At 47.1% G+C, this 12,386-nt stretch overlaps 1 long non-coding RNA gene across 6 annotated transcripts in view; it reads left to right on the top strand.

Annotated features, from left to right (window-relative positions):
* The window catches only part of LOC307218328, a 64,011-nt gene that overhangs the window by 8,966 nt on the left and 42,659 nt on the right, over window positions 1-12,386 (top strand). The window contains exon 3 of one of the 6 annotated variants that reach the window (XR_013839898.1): window positions 7,121-7,238. The exons of 4 other annotated variants lie outside the window; for them this stretch is intronic. This is a non-coding gene — a long non-coding RNA (uncharacterized lncRNA). Of the gene's footprint in view, window positions 1-6,829; window positions 7,239-12,386 lie in introns of those variants that run through there. One more of the 6 variants, XR_013839903.1, reaches the window with a different exon arrangement.

Here is a 12,386-nt window from a genome sequence, read left to right on the forward strand (position 1 = left end):
TGGTCCTCGGGTGCAGTCTTCGTGCGCCTTGGAGTGGAAAGAGCCCCGACCTCCCCCTTCCTAGTCTCCGAGGCGTCAGGATTGTGGAGACCCTGCTAAGGTTATCGCACAAGCCAGCGATGCCCGCCTCTTCCCTCTGCTCCACGCACACGCCTCCTCCCCTTCCCCACAAAAGGAACTTAACGCATTATTGGTCCTTCCCATCTTATGCAAACTTGTCGTTAGTTGCAGTTACTCAAGCGCGGAGAGTTTTCAAGCGCTTGACTTCAGCGTTAATACCCGGAACCTTAGCACACTTTGCGACGCAGCGAATCGTTCAATATCCCAACAAACGTAGCTGCTTCGAAGGAAATGTGCCCCCTTTAGGGTGCGATCCACAAACCACTGCATGCCAAGTCCTCAGCGAGCTTAAACCAGAGGGACTCCGGTTTGGGTCGCTTCTGGGTCTTCTTACACAAAGGCTGGCTTTACTTTCTCTCGCGCGCTTGTTTTCACCACCCTGAACGTCTTACTAACCCGTGTCATTTCCCAAAGCACCGTCGAATTCAGGCCACGCTCCTCCTGTGACATCGCTGGGCGGCTCGAGTCCCTTAAAAATCCGCGTGGCAGAGCTGGGAACAGGCGCACAAAGTTTGAAATCTGCTAGTATTACAAGCAGGGAGGCGGCGGCAGTATCGCTTTGGATCGCAGGAAATTGACCTTTCTCTGCGGGCGCTGGTTTGGCGCTGTGGTTCTTTGCTCTCACTGCTGTTTCTCATTCCCCTTCCTTCCAGCTAATGAGTTACACCCAACTCAGAGCAGAACCTCTTGAATCGACGGCCCTCATTCAGTCATGCCCATTGATTTCAACGAGTTTGCTCTGAGCAGGACTAACGCTGGCTCTCTAACCATCTCTGTCTCCAGAGAAGGCACAGGAGGCGTAGACTCCTTTGCCCCACACCAGATCTTGCCCCTCAGCCTGAAAGCAGCCCTCTTTCAGCCACTCCACACACCAACACTACGCAAAAAAATATGGAGCTCTCCTTCACTAGGAGCTTCCGGGGGGGAGGCGTAAAATCATTGGCTTCTGGGTGTGTGGCTGAGTTTTTCTCCCTTCAACCCTTCTTATTTCCTTAGGAGCATCCTTTGCCCGCTCCTCTAAGCTCATCTGCTCCTTCTTGGTCATCCAATGAGGACCCCGAGCAAAAGGAACAGGGGCTGAGCTGGACTGCTCGGGGGAGGCCGAGAAAGTGCGGGCCCAGAGGCGACTACACCGCTCGCTCTCGGGATGAATCAGCGCCCGGATCCCTGCCGGGCAGCAGAGCTGGTCCTTTTAGCTGAAAAGATCGGGAGCTAATTGAACTTGACAAGAAGGTGCGGAAAGCACCCTGGCGGATCCAGGCAGGAGCTTTCGCAGGGCGGCAACAAACAGAAAGACAGACAGACAGGCCGGCTCTCTGCTTCCTCGGGTGAAAGAGGGAGGGGGAGTCCCCGGCGGCGGACGGGGGTGGGTTGGTCTCGGGGAGAATAAAACCCAACCAAGCCTCCGCGTCTCTCCGGAGCCCCTGCCAGTGGGGCCGATTTCAGGCAATTAAAAAAATGGTATCCGGTGGACTGGATCGGAAAGGGCTGGGAGAAAAGTCCAGTCGGGAAGACAAACATATAACTCTTGCGTTGATATTGGGGTGGGCGGGTGCCAGCTGGAAAAGACAGGCTACTAAGTTGGATTTCATTTTTAACAAATAAATAAAACGTTTTTCGCTTTTCGCATGAACGTACGACGAGCGCATTCGTCAACAATAAAAATGGGGTATTATGCAATATTATATTTGTTGTCATATTGCTGTTGTTTTTTAAGCACACTCATGAATAACATCTGGATTATTATTAGGGTTTATTTTGTTTTTTATCCACGGTCCAAAGACCTCTAAGCTGATGTGCAAAGCATTATCACGCTTATAAAGCACTTGAGAGACACGTGCGTTTCTGATGTTTTTATAAATCGCGTTAAGCAGATGTATATGCTTCTCCATTCTCCCCCTCTCTGGGGTACGATCGAACGTCCGCTTAGTATACATATTTTCTTTAGGGAAGTCCTGTTCATTGCCGACGCCCAAGCCGGTTGCCTTAACTAGGGCTAAAATACTGCCGTTCCCAGGTTCTTATTCGATTATGATTATTGTTGTGATTTTCGCCGCCGCCGTCATCATTCCAATTATTTCTCGCCAGGACTTACAGATACAGCCCTTTTAAAAATATCCTCCGCCGTCCTGCTTTTTCTTTTCTTTTTTCTTTTTGGTGCTTTTGTTGAACTTTCCATTATACAGCGCCTAGAAAACTGAAATTATGATTTATTATAATACTTTTTTTTTAAGTGCCAGTTAGCATTTTGGACAGAATTTCCGATCATGTCATGGAACCAAATTCCTATTTACGAGGAAAAAAAAATCATCTCTAAAATATTATTTCTGCTGTCTAATCGTGGTGGGGGGAGGAGGGCATCTCTACCGCAGGAGGCGGGGAGCAGAAACGAGCTTTCTACAGAAATATAGTTCTCGTTTGGTATATGTTTATCCGGCTACTCTTCAAGGAGGCACTTTGCAAGTGCTTCCAATAATGTTAGTGATCTTTAAGGTTTCAATTGTTCGAGGGGTTTTTGCCACTGACTTTTTCATTATTTACCTACTGAATCAAAGTAAGCAAATCCCATCTGTTTTCCCTCCTGCTATCCGCTTCACTTTTAATTATCCGCCCAGCAGCCTAATAGAGATGATATTAAACTAAATCTTTTTGACATTAAAAGTAATTATCCCCAAACCAATATTACAAGAATGAAAATTACCCTACCCGCCCCCCTCCTTTCCCTCGCGTCTTTCTAAATAAATAAATAAATAAATATCCTTTCCCATCGACGCTTCTTCCAATCTGGAAGTTCAGTTAATCTAACACAGACATGAGATTGGAAACATTTTTGGTTTAATGTTAGATTTCTATATATGGCAAAATAAATGGATTAATTAATTAATTTGTAAAAGCCCGTTTTCAAGTTCCTGAAGCATTACCTACTCCTCCCTAAATGGGTGGGTGACTGCAAGATGGGGGTGACCTCGGAAGGGATCGGCGCATGCAGGTGGGGAGGGGACCAGCGTGGGAAGCGGAACCCGTGCCCCCCCCTGCATTCCGGCTGACGACGCTGGGCACTGCAAGGGGTTGGACTAGATGACCCTCGTGGTCCCTTCCAACTCTACAATTCGATGATTCTATGACCTTTCTGACTGCCAGACGTTCCTCTTCTTCTCAAGAAGCCCCGACCACAGGGCCTTTAAGATAATGGTGCTATTTAGTCTGATAGGCAGGCAACTGGTCTTAAACTTGGACTTGATGTTGGCAAAATACCACAGACACCATCTGATCTCAATGAGGACTAGAAACGTTTCCACTGGGATGCGTAGGATCGCCGAAACCTTAGCACCCTCAGTGGCTTGGCTCTGAATGAACCCTCCAACTCTTCATTCAGTCAGACTTCCGGACAAATGTTGCTTCGCACGGGGATAGCCAGTCGCCTTTGATTTGAGTTAGACATGGTTTATGGTTGCCAACCCTCTGTCTTAAAGGGGGTTCCTTGACTTTCAGGAGTCACAAGCCCCTCCCCCCAAACGCAGCTCGAAATCTCCCTCTCAGGTCATTTCCCTATATGTCTGGGGCGGGGGTGAGTCGTACAGGTGAGGTGTGTTTGCTGTCCCCATCGGTTTTGGGATGCCCACAGGTGAGCAATTACCGGTAGATCGGGAACTCAAGTTAGGATGATTGCTCCAGAGCCGTAGCAAATCAAGTAAATCAGTAAAAATACTTAACCGAGGTTCTGCCACCCCTAACATGAAGCCTGCAGCGCTCCAACATGAAACCTACCCAGAACCATCCGCTTCTCCCGCACAGCTCTAAGAAACCTTTGCCCAAGCAGATCCACTGGCTGGCTGTACCCGGAATAGCTCTGCGTAAAATAGTCTATGGGGTGGTTGCAGGTAACCTCGTGATTCAGGCCTTCAGTCAAAGAGCCTAGCCTTTCACTTACGGTAATCTGGAACCCAGCACAGCAAACAACCATCCTGGTCCAACACCTGCTTTCACCCAGCGCATCAAGGAAGTCCACAAGCTGGCCCACCCCACCCTGCAACCATTAGTCCGAGCTACATTGCCTTTGAACTGGGTTTAACTGTCCTGGCTAAAAACCTTGGCAGGCCTCCAGGACTCTGCCCAATCGCCTTCTAAGCCAGAAGTTGTGGCCACATCCTGTGGCAGCGAATTCTATCAGCTAATTATGTGTGGGTGTGAAGAAGCGTTGTCTTGCTCTACCGTCAAACAACCATGTCTTTGGTTGACCCCGAGTTCTAGCATTCTTAGAGAGGAAGAGGAAATTCTCCCTTACTTTCTACAAAACCATTCATGATTTTATCAACCTCTGCCATGCGCCCACTTAGCACTCTCTTTAAAAAAAAGAAAAAGAGAAGTCAAACGCTTTCCTTGTAGATAATGTTTTCTAACACCTCGATAAATTGGGATGTGCTTTTTTCATAATTGTACGAAATAAATCAAATACCGGTACCTGGTCCCATGATTTTTATGTAAGGGTCTTATATAAGTCTGGTGGCTTTATTTTCAATCCATTTCCGAGATGGATTTTATCATTTCCCTATCTCCATTGCATGCTTAGTTAATATTTTCACTGAGCAGTGCACCACAGCTCCAATATATTTTTTTTTCTGGAAAGTGACGATCAGTTTCGATGTCATCATATGATGTCATATTTGAAGTTTTGGGTTTTGCCCCAGTGTGCATCTCTTTACATTTAGTGGCATTTGCGATTTTTACTGTTCATTTGTCCAGTTTTTAACGATTGCTTTAGAAATCAAAAGCCGGCGCTTTCCCGATCCTCAATAATCTAGTTACTAGTTGTTGACTTCAGATCCTTTAGTACACGTTAAAATAGCACCGGTTCCAGTACAGATCCCTGAGAGATCCTAATGTTCGCATCTCTTCATTGTGCAAACGGTCCATCAATTCCAGTCCTCCGCTTCCTGTTCTTTAACCGAGACTAATCCGCGAGATGACCAAGCTTATTATCCCATGCTGCTAAATTTGCTCGGAAGTACCGGGAGACTGAAAAACCTAAATGATCATCTCCAACTCCCTTAATTCAATGAGTCTACTCCAAGTATGGCTAACACTGGACTCAAAGTTTTCTCTCTCTCTGCATGCCTAAATTCACAGTTTCTATCAGATTACTCCCCACTCACATGTTTGTTGGCACACACAAATAATTCTTTTGCAGAAGCCTTGCTAATTCTTCCTCCACAAGGCTTATTCTTCTGTATCTTGAATTATGGGTCGCATCATTTCCCGAAGAACAGATGTTTACACTGGCAGGCCTGTAATTTCCCAATCCTCTGCCATCCCACTAATTGTTTTTTAAAATCGGCATCAGCTTGATTATCAGTTCACTGGTAAGGCGGCCAGTTTTAGTGTTAGAATGCTTTTTTGTGGTCGTTACATGTTCATCAATTTCACGTTTGACTTAGTCCTTCTTCCTATATTAAAAAACTAAACTAAACTCTGAAAAATGTTGCTCTGTTGGCAACAACGTTTCAACAACGGGGCTCGGGCCAATGTCACGTAGACCCATTTCTGGGGATAATGGAAATGTTGGACCTACACTTCACAGCCGGTTACCTCCATTTGCCAATCTATAGAAACCCCCTTGGGATGGGGAAAGAGAGGCGATGGTTCTCCCAGAACGTGGCAGCAGAAATGCCTCCTTCCGTGCCCGTTTGATTTCCGCTGGGCTGGCCTGGGCAGAGAGCGCGCGGGGGGCGCCCCATTCCCTCCAGCGGGCCTCGGGCTTCCATTGGAGCCAAGCGCTCTTCCCTCCAGGGGCAACTCACAAGCCTCTAGGTCGGGAACTGTTTGATGCCTCCCTTGAACTTTCGGCGCTAGTCCAAGAAATGTCACCAGAAACAGCCAATCAGACTGGCCTTTTATTTCTGCGGCGCTCCCAAAGGAGGCAGAAAGTCTTGAAGGGAGAGGTCCCCATGGTGCCCTCCGCCTTGCGCCCCCTCTGGCAGGCTCCAGTGCAGCACCTCCGCGCCTGCCTGCCTGCCTGCCTTCCGCCCGCTCCTCCTCGGCCCCACCTTCCCGCCCGCCCGGCCCCCGCGGCGCTCCCTTCTCCCCGGCCTCGCTTCCCTCCCTCCCCCCCCCGGCCTTCCCTTGAAGACCTGCTAAACTGAGCTAATTTTAATTGCATGTTTCAACTTCGCTAATTAAATCGAGGGGGCTAATTAAAAGTGACTAAGGAACAGTTTTCAGCAGAGGGGCTTCTCCCGCTCGCCGCGCGCAAATCTTCCCCGCAGCCAGAACCGGAGAAGCCAGCGGCTCCTCGGCGAAGCGCCCCCTTCCTGGGCTCTCCGGCCGCGGCGGGGAGGCAGGGGCGCCTCTCCTTCCCGCTCCCCCTCCCTTCTCGGCGGGGGACCCCGCCCTCGGCCCTGCCCTTCCTGCAGCCTCTTCGGCTGGGCCGCGGCCTGAGCTGGCAGCGCCCCCTCGCCCCGTCCTCGCTTCCTGGCCTGGCCACGCGAGCGCCGCCTCCAGTTTCGCGCCGAAGGAACCGGCCTGCGCAGGCGGCCCGGGCCTCACGCCAGCCCGGCTGCCCCCAGGACAAGAGGAGCGCGTTGCCCGGCGTCAGGGGTGAATCTTGACCCCATCCCACCCCGCCAAAGGCCTTGGATCAACTCAGAGCAGAATAAAAGGTTATGGAGAGCCTATTGCGCCCGCCTCCTAAAAGGAGAGGAAAGAGGGAGAGAGTGAAGGAAAGAGGCAGGGCAAGGCCCGTCTCTCCCCCACCCAATTTTTTTTTGCTACTTTCCTGACCCATAGAGGCGCCAGCACCCTTCCCCCAGGATCCCCTGTACATTTTCTTCCCCACCTGAATGCCTGTTTATTTCTTCAGCCACTGCCTCCTGTTTCCACCAACTCCACCTTCTTCCCCATCCTACAGTAAGGCTTTTTCCTGAAGCATATGCTAACCTTGATCACTCAGCCCTCCCTCAGCAAGTGCTCCTTTAAATAGAAGCACTTCTATATATCCCTCCAGCTGCAAGCCCTTCCTCATTCCATAAACTCGCAGCCAAAAATCTGGGGACAATCTTTCCCAGTTCTGCACACTTCCTGTAGGCAACAGAGACTGGCTCTCAAGCACTGGAGTGTTTGAGGTAAGGGCACAATTCACCTGGGTGTGTTATTAATATATTAATTGCTTTAACATTTAGTTTTTCTTGCTTTTTAAAAAAAGTTTGTCAAGTGATTGAGTTTTAGTTGCTGTACCTCTTTGGATAATTGCTGTTTTAATACCAACAAAATGATATTATGTCTTTAGAAATATGCCAACTTTATTAGCAGTAGTGAGGGTGGTAGTATTAAATAGCAACCCATTTATCACATAGAAAATCATTAAGAGTTGCACACAGATTGCATCCGACAGCACTATCAGTGCTTAACACAGCCATTCACAGAGGACCGCTGGTTACAATCTGATTAATACGCAGTGAACAAGTTAATGGATTAGCTACAGCAATTAATCGGCTTGCCTCCCCTCTCTGCTGCACCAGAACACAAGTTCATCACCAACACTGCAAAACCAGACTAAAATACAATAGGTGTGTAGGATACCACCCCCATCTTGGGAAGTTTGTGATGAAACACCCATTGATTTGCGTTGGGCTGGATTGCACGCAGGCATAGTTTTATCTGGTGTCTTTTAAAACCAGCCATTTTTTTCTTAGGCTCAGAAAGCTCCAGGCTTTTCTCTGCCTCTGACTTGCCACCATGACAAAAGTCCCACCTGCCACAGTGGAGTTTGCAGGGCCCTTTGCACAGAGCTCCCCCAAATTCCTCTCCAGGCATTGCAGTCTCCAGGCTCCATTGGCTTTCCCTGGAGGCCAACTTGGTAAATATTAAAAGAGCCCCTTTAAACAAACAGGCTCACCTTTAAAGACAAGTGCTCCTATAGAATAAGGCCCTGCGTGCTAATTGAGGGATCACCAGGGAGGCAGGGGCTAGGAAAGGGCCTGACCAGCATTCCCACAGCTATTGTATGGATTTTTAGGCTCTTAAAGAACCGTTCCCTTTCTCTCCCTTTTTATTTCCCAGCCCCTTGGGCCTGGATTAAAGTGACAGACAATTTTCCCTTCGCACCTTATTGATGCTTAAATGCACTTTGAGGTGATGTGAATAGGGCGGACTGGGGAGGAGGGGAGGGGAGAGAGAGCTCTGTGAGAACACAATCAAGTGTGTGTGTTTGGGAGAACTACAAAGCTATCCACGCTTGAAGGTGGAACAGAAGCAACAGTTTGGGTACAAAGTATTACAGCAAAGGCTGGGAATTGGCTGTGGGCTTTAGTGCCCTTGGTCCCCGTCCCCCCCCCCCGCCCCCTTCTTCTTCTTTTTACTCCGCAAAGGCCTCAGATGCATCCAAAGCAGCCTAAGAGGCGGCATTAAGGACAACTTTCGTGGGTCAGACCACAAGCCCATCATGCCGACTCTTCGGTCTGAAACAGTGGCCGGCGCAACATGCAGCAAGGGAGCTTCTTCCCACACTGTAGAGTAAACTGAAGTGCGAAAAATAAGGCATCTGGGCAAGGAGATAACGTTTGGCAGTCAGGGAGGAAGAAAGTAGAGAGATTACTGTTTGTGTAGTAGAAGGACCTGGTTTCCCAAGCATCTATGGCTAAAGGGTTTTAGGTAGCTGGGCAAGGAAGGACACCTCCACTGTCAGAGTTATTAATCCTAAAGGGTGAGGTGGACTAATATCCTACTCAGTATAGGAAAGCAGCCTTTTGGATCCTTGTCTATGCCAGCTAGAGGGGTAATGTGCCTAAACACTGGCATTCTTGCACATTCCACGCAAAGGCGCAGGAAATGTGAAAGAAAGGGAGTTGGAAATAGGGTATCTTTCTCGCTGTCCTGTAACTATGCATGATCTCCAGCAGGAAGCAACGGATATTGACTAAGCTGTGTTTGAAACTTTTCAGTTGAATGCACATTCTCTAATATCACTTTGTCAGTTACTTCAGCCGTTTAAGGAACAACTTAAACACTGTCTGCCATCTCTTCACATGTTGCGACAGTAAGTCCACTTGAGTCCATATTTCCTGATAGCGAACAAAAAACATGAATTTATTTTAATCCGAACACACACAACGAGCAGTGCCATATTAATGGTTTTATGCATCTATTATACGACGTATCCAGATAACACATATTATGTATATGCTGTCCGAGTAGAATTCTTAATTTTTTTAGTTCTGTTGGTACTGAAGCAGTTCCATATTCCTGATTAATTTTGGGCCTTTACAGCTGTATCCTGTTTAAGACGAGGGAGACTAGAACAGGAAACTATTGTTCTGTGGGTGGATGCACCACGTATTTGCAAAATGACAGTGCAACATTGTCTATCCCTTATATAACTCTCAGGTGTCAGTATTGTGCCGTCCACTTTTGAATTCATTGGTTAAAAAACCCCTAGGCATTTGCTCACTGAACTTGCACTGCAGTGAAAAGTCAATTCCCCAAACCACTCTGCTATTAGACAAAGGAGGTTCTTAGAAGAAGAGGCTAGGGTAAGAAACCCACCTGGAATTTCTTCACTCTAAGTAGAGGCATGTTACACTGTGTGTGTGTGTGTGTGTGTGTGTGTGTATTTTGTATATACTCACGAGTACTTCTATTATTAGTTCACATAGTCTGAATCCTGCCCTCTCCGCCCATAAAATAAAATACTAGACTTAGAGAGCTGGTATCATCTGACTCACTTAGACACTGGATGCCTGCCTCTCATGACAACAGGAGTCACCCTAAAATCCACAATATGCCTCTTTACAGGATCAATGTTGCCAGATCAAATATCTCAAAATCGGGATACAATCTAGTGTCAGTGGTCAGGCATAGGACGGGAAGATCACCCTTAGTGAACTCAATGCATATGTATATTAGATATATATATTTAATGACAGAGATCTGAAACATCCTGTGATACTAGTGTGCTGACATTACAGGGAAATCCAAATGCGGCTGACCTCCATCTTATCATGTGAGTCCATACTGTGTAATAACCCAACCTCCCCGCCCCAGGTAGGCAATTTTGTGGCAAGCCAAGCAGAAAACGGAGGAAAAGCAGCACTTCCCTCATTTGTGAGAGGCTCATTAGCAGAGCTCTTCTTGGAGTCTAATGAACGGAGCCCTTTTAAATGATATTTTATATTATCCCTACCCTTCTTGCTAACTTCAAACATGTGTTTTGTTTTGTTTCTTAAAAGGATCCGCTGGGTTCTTTTTTGTTTTGTTTTGTTTTTGCTTGTTTTGTTTTGTTTCAGGTAAAACCCAATCATTAAAATTCAGCCCCCGTCTCTTGCATCTGCTTCGTCTTTGCCAAATGAATTGCAGGGTGAGAGAAAAGCGATTGCATTCAAATCACAGATGGGGTGCAGGTTTTTGGAAGAAATTTGAGAAACACCATTGTCCCGAATCAAAACTCAGTCCTTTGCTCCACAAAGGGGGTTGCTTTAAGCCCTCCGAGTTCTATGGCACTTGTTTTTTAAACTTTCAGGGTCTCACACAATGGCCTGCCACCTAAATGTCACAACCACTCTAATTCCAAGTGTGTCTCTTTCACTTTAAAAAAAAATTGGGTGGAGGCAGCAAGTTTCCCCTTCATTGCCAGGCCATGGTCTGTTGGTAGGAACTGGGTGAAGTGGGATCCAATGCTTGAGTCAAAGTTGACCAAAGGACAATGACCCTACCTTTAAAGGACATTCTTCACAGGATTAGCAAGGTAATGTGATTGAAAGGACTTTATATGAGCCAGCCCTGAAGGAGATGCAACACTAAGAAAGGAAGAGAGCAAATCTAGGCATGTGCAAGATGCATCTCCCAATGCAATGACTAGCCAGTAGCAACTCCCCACCCCCAGTTGACTCTTGGCATGCATGTGTGCGTGCGCGCACACACACACACACACACACACACACAGGGTGAACCTTTCTCACTACTCAGGTGCGCGCAGTGGAACTGGGCTTATTATTCGAAGTTGAAAGAGTAAGGCCAGATTGTATCTCCATCCTAAAATGTTTATGAAGGAGCAGGTGTATCCTAACAGGCATCTAGGCACTACAGTTCACCTCAATTTATGGAATCCAACAGTTACTTAATTTGCAGCAAAGGAAGGATGGGCAGTTTGTCATTAATGTCACAGTGGCAGCAAGGTTGTAAGAAATCTATTGGTGTGGCAGCACACATACTTTGGAACTCCCTGCCTGTTGACATTAGGCAGGTGCTCTTTTTGAAGTCTGTCGAAAACATTTTTGTCTAGGCAAGCCTATCCAGAGATATAGAATGATGATGTGTGTTTTAATCAGTTTATTAAGCTTATTGTTGATAATGTTTTTAAATATTCTAAATAGGTTTTTTTAAACTGTATTTTACGGATAATTTTATTGTTCTCTTTTTGTAAACCACATCAAGGTTTTATTACAACCAAGCAGTTTTTTACTTATGAAGTAAAAAACTTAGTAGAGAAGGACAAGTTGGGATGGTAGAATTGGAACCTGAATTTCACATACAACTTGGTGGACACTGAGGGTTGAAGGTCTCAGGTTTGATCCTTGGCATCACCATTTAAAAGGGACCCAGGCAGCTTATGTCTGAGATTCTGAAGGTTTACTTACTGCTAGTCAGAAGACTGGGGAAAGATGGGCCGATGGTTTGATGTTATAAAGCAGCCTCCTATGTTTATCAGTGCCTGTACATCAGGGACTTCTGAATGAAAGCTTAAGAGTGATGGTGAAGCTATTCACTAAAATAGGGGGCAGATAATAACTTGTTCCAGGCAATTCCACTGGGATTTTGAGAGCCTCTCTTGTTCCTATTCTACATAACACACCTAAAGGTAAGGGGACCCATGACCATTAGGTCCAGTTGTGACCGATTCTGGGGTTGTGGCGCTCATCTCGCTTTACTGGCCAAGGGAGCCGGCATACAGCTTCTGGGTCATGTGGCCAGCATGACTAAGCCACTTCGGGTGAACCAGAGCAGCGCACAGAAGCGCCGTTTACATTCCCGCTGGAGCGGTACCTATTTATCTACTTGCACTTGACGTGCTTTCGAACTGTTAGGTTGGCAGGAGCAGGGACTGTGCAACGGGAGCTCACCCCATCGCAGGGATTTGAACTGCTGACCTTCTGATCGGCAAGCCCTAGGCTCTGTGGTTTAGACCACAGCGCCACCCGCGTCCCTTCATAACACACCTACTCACATAGTAATTGTTGTCCCAGTAACTCTCAGGGCATTAAACATTCTCCAGGAAT

This window comes from Podarcis cretensis (assembly GCF_951804945.1).
Source record: "Podarcis cretensis genome assembly, chromosome: 6".
In the NCBI taxonomy this organism is placed as follows: Eukaryota; Metazoa; Chordata; class Lepidosauria; order Squamata; family Lacertidae; genus Podarcis; species Podarcis cretensis.